This window comes from Sturnira hondurensis, unplaced genomic scaffold (assembly GCF_014824575.4).
Source record: "Sturnira hondurensis isolate 20B ecotype Veracruz unplaced genomic scaffold, ASM1482457v3 Scaffold0013242, whole genome shotgun sequence".
NCBI classification, from domain to species: domain Eukaryota; kingdom Metazoa; phylum Chordata; class Mammalia; order Chiroptera; family Phyllostomidae; genus Sturnira; species Sturnira hondurensis.
This window is the reverse complement of record NW_028085873.1, coordinates 32,361-43,388: the sequence shown is the minus strand read 5'-3', so window position 1 is coordinate 43,388 and position 11,028 is coordinate 32,361. Positions and strand designations below refer to the sequence as shown.

General features: G+C 39.6%; 1 pseudogene; it reads right to left on the bottom strand.

Moving 5' to 3' along the window:
- Positions 1-993: 993 nt before the first annotated feature.
- Positions 994-1,892, bottom strand: LOC118997474 (glyceraldehyde-3-phosphate dehydrogenase-like; annotated as a pseudogene).
- Positions 1,893-11,028: the final 9,136 nt, after the last annotated feature.

The window sequence follows — 11,028 nt, the reverse complement described above, 5'->3', positions numbered from 1 at the left end:
GGTATTTTATGGTCTAATAATGGAATGATATACAGTCAGTATATATTGGTAAGGCATCTATTCTAATTTCTCACTCTTTTAATATTATCCTGAGTCTAGGTACCAAATGCATTATATAAAGTCCACAGAGAATTGAAAGAAAATATGATATGTACACCAGAAAATATGATATATATAGTGGAATAGTATTCAGCCTTTAAAAAGAAGAAAATCCTGCCATATATGACAACATGGATGAACATGAAGGACCGTATGATAAGTGAAATCAGCCAGACCCAGAAGTAAAAATACTGCATAACTGTACTTATATCAGGTATCTAAAGTAGTCAAACTCACAGAAACAGAGCAGAATGGCTGGCAGGAGTGGGAGGAGCTGTTGTTCAATGGGTATAAAGTTTCAGTTATACAAGATGAATAATTTCTAGGGGTCTGTTGTACAACATAAATAACATTGTGTTGTGCACTTAAAACTTTGTTAACAGGGTAGATATTATGTTAACTGTTCTTACTGCATTTTTTAAAAGGAAATTTTAAAATTTAAAGAACTGCCCCCGCCAAATAAGATAATTGAGTTTAAAAAATTATGTCTCCTTTGAGACTCAATCAGTGAGGAGTTACCTCCTGAGATGACTCTCTAAAGGATGAAGAGAAGTTAGGCTTGCAAAGGGGGACTAGGGAGCTCTCCAGACAGGGAGGACACACTCGTGATAAAGCATGATGAGTGTGGGTAAAGAGAAGAAGTAAATGAGAACAGAAATATACTCAGGTCATGAGTTATAGCTAGTCTTTTATTTTTTATTTTTTAAAGTGAACTTTATTGATGGTGCATGACTAGGTAGGGCTCCCTAAGCCCTTCCCTTCTTCAGAGGGTCTAGGATGGAAACTGAAGGTCTGGAGATTCTCAGTATGTTAGAGGATCTACGTGGGGCAAGAACTCCACCAGTAGCAGAGGACCTCTCTTCCTGTTGCTAGGGCTGGCGGTCCAGTGGGCTCTTACTCTTTAGAGGCCATGTAGACCATAAGGTCCACCATCCTGTTGCTATAACCAAACTCATTGTCATACCAGGAAATGAGCTTGACAAAGTGGTCATTGAGGGCAATGCCAGCCCCAACATCAAAGGTAGAGGACTGACTGTCACCATTAAAGTTGTAGGGGACAACCTGGTCCTCAGTGTAGCCCAGGATGTCCTTGAGGGGGCCCTCTGAGGCCTGCTTCACTACCTTCCTCATGTCATCACATTTGGAAGCTTTCTCTAGGTGACAGGACAGATCCACAACTGACACATTGGGGGAGGGGACTTAGGAGGCCATACCAGTGAGCTTCCCATTCAGCTCAGATGACCTTGCCCACAGCCTTGGCAGCACTAGTGGAAGCAGGGAAGATGTTCTGGGAAGCCCCTTTGCCATCACACCACAGTTTTCCAGGGGGACCATCCAGGGTTTTCTGGGTGGCAATGATTACATGGACTGTGGTCATGAGTCCCTCTATGATGCCAAATTTGTCATGGATGACCTTGGCCAGAGAACCAAGCAGTTGGTGGTACAGGAGGTTGTCTTATGCTGACAAGCTTTGGGGATCTGTCAAATTAGTCATGGTTCACACCCATCACAAACATGGGGACATCTACAGAAGGGGCAGGGATGATGACCCTCTTGGCTCCACCCTTCAGGTGAGCCCCAGCCTTCTCCATGATGGTAAAGACACCAGTTGGCTCCACAGTATATTCAGCACCAGCATCACCCTGTTTGATGTTGGCAGGAACTCGCTCCTGGAAGATGGAGAAGGACTTTCCATTGATGACAAGCTTTTCATTCTCAGTCATGATTGTGCCTTTGAACTTGCCATGAGTAGAATCATACTAGAAAATGTAAACCATGTAGACCATATAATTGAGGTCAATGAAGAGATCACTTACAATGACAACATCCACTTTGACAGAATAAAAAGCAGTCTTGGTGACCAAGCACCCAAAATGACCAAATCTGTTCACCTTCCTTCACTCTCATGTCTCAAGGTTGAGGCTGGCATGGGACAGGGAGAAACAGCTGTCTGTCAAACAGGAGGAGCAAAGAGCCTATAGCTGGTCTTGGCACATGTATGACACATTATGGAGTTTGGACTATATCCTAACAACCATGAAGTGCCATTTAAAGACTTACCCAAGGTGCCTTTTCACGAAGTGGATGATGAAGTGAAGAAGGAATTCCCTGCCTCTCCCAGAGCTGAAGCCAAAGCAAAGGCTTTAAAGGCAAAGAAAATGGTGCTGAAAAGTGTGGGGATGACTTTCCTCGCAAGTCCCCCCATGTGCCAGGGATGAGAGTAAACATGACTAAGACATGATCTGCTTGGGGAGGAGAGGTGGCCAGTTTCCCAGAGCAAAAAGGCCTTGAGCAGTGGCCAGTTTCTCAGGGGAAAAAGGCATTGAGCCCCTTCCTCCAAGGGCTTTTATTGGGTTGTAATACACAGGAATACAGGGTGGCAAGGATCAAACAGTAGATAACATTTCAAAGAAATCTGAGGGCTTAATCCAAGTCAGAGTCTGTCAGGAAGAGTTTTAGGGTTTCTTGCTCAAACCCTTAACATATGAATAAAAGCACTCTTAGCAGAGCAGATTTCACAGGTTTATCAGCAAGTCTTTGTGATGCCACATTGTTCCCCAGGACACGCTCTAGCAAGGCAAGGAGCTGCACCTCTCCCCATCAGGTATTCTGGCTTAAGGGGATTAGAGCCAGGAAGCGCTTCTCCCAGAGGACATGGGGACTCGGGCTATCTCAAAGCTGTGGGGGAGGGGGGGGAGAGTCCATTGCTCCCTTTTTGTTGCAGCCCCTTGAGTCCTTCTATCATGGCCGCCCAAGTGATTGAGTCTGGCCTAGGTTGCCCCTCCTGTGAGGGGTCTTACTCATCAAGGACTTCTGACCAAGCTTTGGGGGCAGGGAGGAAACTGAGGCAGCATTTGCTACCAGAGACAAGTTTTGTCTCCTTTGGCTCGCATTCCAGAGGTCACTGACTCCTTCTTAGCCACAGGGGGTAGAGTTACAATTCCTGAAACCAGGCAGAGCAGTCCACAACAGAAAAGCATCCTCAGCCACAAAAAAGACCTCTATGACCCCCACTTTCTGATGGCTGAAAATACTGCAACACCAAAATCAGACTAAATAGCCTCAGAAGAGTGTCCTCAGAAGTAACAAGCTTGACCACTATGCCATCATCAAGTTCCCCCCACAACCGAGTCATGCATGAAGAAGATAGAAGACACTAACACACTTGTGTTCATTGTGGATGCCAAGACCAACAATCACCAGATCAAACAGGCTGCGAAGAAGCTTTGTGACATTGATGTGGTGAAAGTCAACACCCTAATGAGGCCTGATGGAGAGAAGAAGACACACGTTCAACTGGCTCCCAACTATGATGCTTATGATTCCTTGGATGTTGCTAACAAAATTGGGATTATCTAAACTGAGTCCAGCAGGATAATTCTAAATATAAAAATTTTTCAAGGTAAAAACAAAGCAAAACAAAGCAAAGGCTTAAGCAAGACAAATAAGAAAGGGGGTCTTGGTCATGTGACTAATTTGCATTTGAAAAGGTTACTCAGGTTGCAATGTGGAGAATGAATTGCATTGGGAAAAGAAAAGAAATAAAGATAATTTTGAATGCCTGAGGGCTGGAGTTTTGCTGGACTGGAACAGCAGAAGCGAGAGGTTACATAAGTTTTAGGAGGTCATTAAGGGGCAGATAGACTGGAGGAAATGGAACTTGTCAAGGTCATAAACGTCTCATTACAGGAAAGAGTAGCTGGAATGGGATTGGGGAAGGAGTGAAGTGAAAACTTTGGGGGTTATAATGAGATAATGAATTCTTGGAGTTTAACATTTCTTAGGTGATGTGGTTCAAAGTATGTGTTATATTGTGATTTATAGTAAATATATATTTTGGTCTTCAGTCCAAGGTTCCTGGCTTACAGCTCCCAAAACTTTTACCATTTCCTAAGCAATAAGAGCAATGAGGGCATCTTTTGTTATATTCAGTCTTTTGTCCTCAGTTCAGAGCTTGTTATTTATAACAAGGCCCTTTCCACAACAACTGAGTCTATGTTAATGAGGTGGCTTTTAGAAATCCCCTAAAAATGGGAGTGGGAGCTGGTTGCCAAGGGAACCAGCTATGATTAGAGAGTTGGAACATTCAGTCTCACAGCTGATTTCCAGGGAGGGAAGATGCCTGCAGGTTGAACTAATCACCAATGGCTAATGATTTGATCAATCATGCCTCTGAAATAAAGTATCCATAAAACCCTGAAAGGATGGAGTTCGGACAGCTTCCAGATTGGTGAGCCAGAACACAAACATCCATGAGCTGTGCGGAGCCTCAAACTCCACAGGGACAGATGCTCCTGGGTTCAGGACCTTTTCCTATGTATCTTTTCTTCTGGTTGTTAATTCCTATCCTTTAATATGCTTCATACCAAACCAGAAATCTGGTGAGTAAATTGATTTCCTGAGTTCTGTGAGTGGTTCTAGCAAATTAATTGAACCCAAGGAAGGGATGATGGGAACCTCTGATCTGTAGGCAGACTTTCAGAAGCACAAGTGATAGCCCGATCTTGTGAATGGCATCTGAAGTGAAGGCAGTTTCTGTGGGACTGAACACGTAACCTGTGGAATGCGATGCTATCTCCAGATAGGTAGTGTCAGAATTGATTTAATTGTAGCATAGCAAGCTGATTTCAAGGGAATGTTTGGTATGGGGGAAAAACACATATTGGTACTAGGTGCAGAATTGTAGTATAATAAAACGTCTACAGTGTAGCCATGGAAGTTGACTGCAGAGGTAGGGGTAGTAGCAGACAAAGCCAAGGCTACAAGTGATTTAGAATGTTGATTGTGTATCAGAATCATCAGAACTATAGGGTCCTAGTAGGTACAATTCAGGTATATGCACTTTATTATTTTTAAAGATTTTATTTATTTATTTTTAGAGAGGGCAAGGAAGGGAGAAAAAGAAGGAGAGAAACATCAGTTTGTGTTTGCCTTCTGTGCACCCCCTACTAGGAACCTCACCCACAACCCAGGCATGTGCCCTGACTGTGAATCAAACTGACAACTCTGTGGTTCACAGGCTGGCACTCAATCCACTGAGCCACACCAGCTAGGGAGGGTATATGCACTTAAAAACAAACAAACAAACTTTTACAGATGATTCTAATAGGCAAGCTAAATTGCAAACCCCTGATCTGAAGTTGGGTGTGTTATCCACACAAACCCTGAATCTCTAGATGACAGCAAATTCTGTAAAGATAGAAAGCAAAGTCTTCCTTCACTGAATGTGAGATAGTGAGCAAAGTCAGAGTAAGGGACGGGAAGAGCCAGGCAGGGACTGTGGCATAATGACAAGGCAAGAAGTTCAAAGAAGCAGGGGTCTTTATTGGAAAGTGAAGAATTAACTCAGCATCAGAGAAAAAAAAAAGGTGAAGGTGTAAATCTCACCTCCTAATATTAACTTCCTTTAAACTGGTTCACACAGCACAAAGCTGTTTGCTCACCTCCACTTCACCCTTGATATTTCCAAATTTCTACTTCACTTTATTCTGTGAAAAAAAAATGGCTTCAGGAATGTTCTTATATTCTGAAGCTCCACTTTCCACTTTTCAGAGCTCATTGCCATCTTTTAGGCATTTCATTCACTTTTAGATGACCATAGCTGCTGTGGAGAATAAAGTGAATCCTGTGCACTTGAATTCAAAAATTGTAAAATACGAATTATTTTCAATAAAGTTCAGTGGTCCATAGATGGGCTAACAGCAGAAGCGAGAGGTTCTGTGGAGAATAAAGTGAATCTACAGAATAACAATCCACTTCTGTGGATTCACTTTATTCTCCACAGCAGCTATGGTCATCTAAAAGTGAATGAAATGCCTAAAAGATGACAATGAGCTCTGAAAAATGGAAAGTGGAGCTTCAGAATATAAGAACATTCCTGAAGCCACTTTTTTTTCACAGAATAAAGTGAAGTAGAAATTTGGAAGTATCAAGGGTGAAGTGGAGGTGAGCAAACAGCTTTGTGCTGTGTGAACCAGTTTAAAGGAAGTTAATATTGGGAGGTGAGATTCACACCTTCACCTTTTTTTTCTCTGATGCTGAGTTAATTCTTCACTTTCCAATAAAGACCCCTGCTTCTTTGAACTTATTATACCTGGTTTTCAAGATATTTATGTGAAAGAGGATTAGGATGGAGTCCTATTAGATAATGTAAATTAGATAATTTTCAAGAAAAATGGATTCTGTAGAATACAGTGGAGAATTTTGACTAAAGGAAGTTCTGACTGTCTCTAGTAGTAGTAGTAATAGTAGTAGTTGTAATGAAGCATTGAAAATGAATGATGAGCATCAATTTTTGTTCACCCAGTATATTTTATTTTCTTTTTAACTGTTCTCATTATGAAAGTAATGAAAGCTCCATGTAAAAGTACTGAATAATTCACAGGTATTCAGAGTAAAAGTAAATGTCCTCTTTTCATAGCACCACTCCCAACACCCCTACCCTAGTGTGCATCTCTGTCCAGAACTTTCCCTATGCATTGGTAGAAATATATGTTTATATACACAGGGTGGGGCAAAAGTAGGTTCAAAATTGTTCATGTGGAAAATAATACAATAATTAATAAATAATAATATAAGAATAAACTGTGTTTCACATACTCGTAACTGTAAACCCACCTTTGCCCCACCCTGTATGTGTTATGCATTTCCCTATAACTTTTCTTTCTGTTAGCAATATGTCACAAATTTCTTTTTATACCAATACATAGGGACCAGCCTCATTCTTTTTGACATCTGACAGCATTTCATGGTATGGATGTACAATGTTTTTAAATGTATGCCCCCTTTTGAGATGTTTATTTCAAATTTCTTTGTTTTATAAAAATAATTCTTCCATAAATTTCCTTGTGCACATATTTTCGCATGCATGTGTATATATTTTTGTAGCATGTATTCCTAAAAGGAGAACTGCTAGATCAAAGGATATGCATATTTAAAATATTGGTAGATTATTGCCCATGTCCTTCTTCAAAAAATGTACATATCCACAAGTATCAAGTGTTCATTTCCCCTACTCTCTTCTTAGGTGTGTATATTATCAATTTTTTTCATTTTACAAATTAGCTTATTATTTTCATTTCTATTCTATGATTTTAAGTAAGGCTTTTTAAATATTCAAGTAAGGCTATTTATTGGCAGCATCTCTTTTCCTTGAATTTCCTCTTCATCTACATTAGCCTTTGAGGGGAGGATTGCCTCTTCCTAATGATTTATAGGAGTTCTTTATATATTGGGGCTATGAACTCTTTGTCTGTGGGGTCTGGCACAAATAATGCTCCTTATTTATTACAAAATTTTTTATTTAAAAATCATAAGCAGGTAATTCTGTAACATAACAATATCACTTCAAGCACACCATATGGCATTTTAGTTGAAATGTTCAAATTAAAACTATAAATATTTATAACTGTATTATTACTCTACCAACCATACTCAAGCAGGTGTTACTTATGCTAGACTCTATATTATATTTATTAAATATGTTTTCTCCAAATCCAATGCCTGTCTTTTAATTTTGTTTAGAATGCCTTTTATAATATAGAAAGAATTTTTATTTTTTTTTATTTTTATTTTTTCCAATTTTTTTATTTAATTATTTTTCAAGTACAGTTTTCTGTCTATTACTCCCATCCCGTCCCACCCCCCATCCTCCCCCCTCCCTCCCATTTCCACCCTTCTCAGTTGTTGTCCATGTATCCTTTATATAGGTTCCTCTAAATCCCTCCCTTATTTCCCCTGAAATTCCCTCCCCTCTCCCCTCCGGTCACTGTCAGCCTGTTCTCTATTTCAGTGTCTTTGGTTATATTTTGCTTGCTTGTTTGCTTTGTTGTTTAGCTTCCTGTTAGAGGTGAGATCATATGGTATTTGTCCTTCAACACCTGGCTTATTTCACTCAGCATAATGCTTTCCAGTTCCATCCATGTTGTTGCAACAGAAATCAAAAGCCGGAAGCCATAAAGGAAGAAATGAAAATGTGTGACTACATGAAAATTTAAAAAGTCTTTCTAAATTTTCATGTAGTCACACATTTTCATTTCTTCCTTTATGGCTTCCGGCTTTTGATTTCTGTTTAAGAAAGACTTTTCCAGCCCTGGCTGGTGTGGATTAGTGGATTGAGCATGGGCCTGTGAGCCACCGGTTCAATTCCCCATCAGGGTGTATGTCTGGATTGTGGACCAGATCCCCAGTGGAAGGTGTGCAAAAGGCAACCACACATTGATGTTTCTCTTCCTCTCTCCTTCCCTTCCCCTCTCCGTAGAAATAAATAAATAAATTCTTTAAAAAATAAAATAAAGAGTTTTCCACACTCAAGATTATTTTAAAGATAGGTATTCTTTTATATTTTCTTCAAATGTATTGTCATAGATAGAATTGCCCAGGGAGTGGAATCTGAGATAGGATTTCACATTTTGTGTATTTATTAGGGAATGCTCTTGGGACCAACACATATGGGAAATGGAGGAAAAAGAAGCAAAAATGGTTAGAAGAAGCTAAGCTGACATGCTAGGCCAATGGCAATGTCAACTCCCTCCCACACAAGGGACTCTGGGACTAGAATGACCCTTAAAATTTTTCTTGAATTGGTCTGAGATGTCCAGGCCTATATATTCCTACCTTTCATCAGTCATTGGATGTGGGCTGCCCTGGTAAGAGATGTGAACCTGTGTGAAGCAGCTTTTTGCAGCTGAGGTGATTACTAAAGGGACCAGCCCCTGAAGACTGTCTGCTGACAACACTCAGCAGCTAGAACAGTAGGTCCTTCATTGAAGAGACATCTGTGCAGTATTTTATAGTGTTTACCACATATGTATATGGTTTATACTCTTTAATCCATCTAAAACTTATTTTTGTATATAGCATGGGGTAGACAGAGGTTCTGTTTTTCTATTTAAATTGATAGCCAATTCTTCCAACATGTGTTTGATAGTTCATTATTTCTCATTAAACTTTTAAGTAATTTTTTTTAAAAAAGTCAAAACACTCATTAATTTGAACTCTACTTGTTTGGTGTTTGCGATAACTCAGGTACAATGTGGGAATTTCCTATTAAGTTAGAGGAAAATAGTTGTCTTAATCAGTTCATGCTGCTATAAAAAGGTACCATAGACTGGGTGGTTTTTAACAACAGGAACTTATTTCTTATGTTTCTGGAGGATAGAAGTTGAGATCAGAGTACTAGCATGGTTGGAATCTGATGAGGGCTCTCTTCTAGGTTGCAGACTGGCCCCAACTTCTCCTATTACCTTCAATTGACAGAAAGACAAAGGGCTAGCTAGCTCTCTTCCTCCACTTCTAAAAGACACTAATCTCATCATGACCATTCCATCCAAATGACCTAAATACCTTCAAAAGGCTCTACCTCCCAATACCCTTGCATCAGGAGTTAAGTTTTCAACATAAATATTTCAGGATGGAGGGTGAGTGGGGGAAGGGACACAAACATGCAGTCCATAGTAATAATTTATTTTTTTAAAGAGAGAGGGGAAGAGAAGGAGAAAGAAAGGGAGAAACATGAATGTGTGGTTGCCTCTTATTCACCCTTTACTAGGGACCTGGCCTGCAACTCAGGCATGTGCCCTGACTGGGAATCAAACCAGCAACCCTTTGGTTTGCAGGCTCACTTTCAATCCATTGAGCTACATTAGCCAGGGCATAGTAATAATTTTAAAAGAAAAGAATGTATCAAATCATGAAGTACAGAAGAGAATTAACTGCCATTAAAGGGTTTTTTATCATTAAAGTCATAAACCATTAAAACCAGAAGGGAAAATAATACATATTTTTCAGTCTCCTCATTTCCCAGATGAGAAAACAAAGGTCTGAAGAGTGGTAGGGATAGATTAAAACCCAGAGCATAAGAGTCTTGATTTCCCAGACCAGTGTTAATTTCTACATATTTGGTTGGTTACTTCTAATATATTATTTTATAACATAGGATTTTCAGGCTTAATAAATTTATTAAAATATTTACTTGTTTATATTCATTTGTATGTTCTAATATGCCCTCCATTTGAAAACAATTGTGTTGTAAGTACTCAAGACCAGACAGGTTCACTTGGGGATTTGGGCACACAGAAGAAAATCTGTGGAGCCATCAGGATGTCTGACATGCCTTTATTCTGGGGTGGGGCAATCCACACGTGCCACAAGCTGTGAGTCATGCTGCAGGAAGTCCCAAATCCCTTATACACTAAATACACACAGAGCTGGCAGAATGCCAAGATATTATATAACAAAGCATGATTCTGCACACATGGGCCCACTCTCAAGGTTATGGGAATACTACTTCTCTTCATTTCCCAGATATCCGAATGTGGGAGACTGACTGACTCCATTTTCCCTACAAAGATAAAATTGTATTTTTAAAAAATAATATTCTCTAAATTTTTGTACTAGCTCCCCTTTCATAGAAAATTGCAAAGTAATTAGCAGCTAATAGAAGGCACACAATACTATATTCGTTTGTAACAATAATTGTTATTTTACTGATTAAAAATAATTTTTATTTGCTTACTTATATACCATAATAAGATCATTGTGGCACTTCTGCTCAAGGCACATAAGTAAGAGCTAGTTCATATTTGATTCTAATAAATGCTGACTGTGGGAAGCCTGGACATAAATGAACAGATGTTGGAACTGTATGATAATAGTGTGGCAGGGTAAAAATCCTGTGCATTTATATGGCACACCTGGTGTTTATGACACTTTTGCAACTTTTGGAACTACTGCATCTGGCCCTTTGCTGCTGTTCTTTAATGTTCAAATACCCAAGACCTTATGTCTCTTGCAGTGTAGACATGTCCATCAGAAGAAGAAAAAAAGCAATAAACATATCGTGAATTGTGCATAGAGAAATTTCAGCCTTCCCACAAGGCACTTGTAGTAAAATTGTTAGTAAAATTTAAAAATATGACAACACATTTA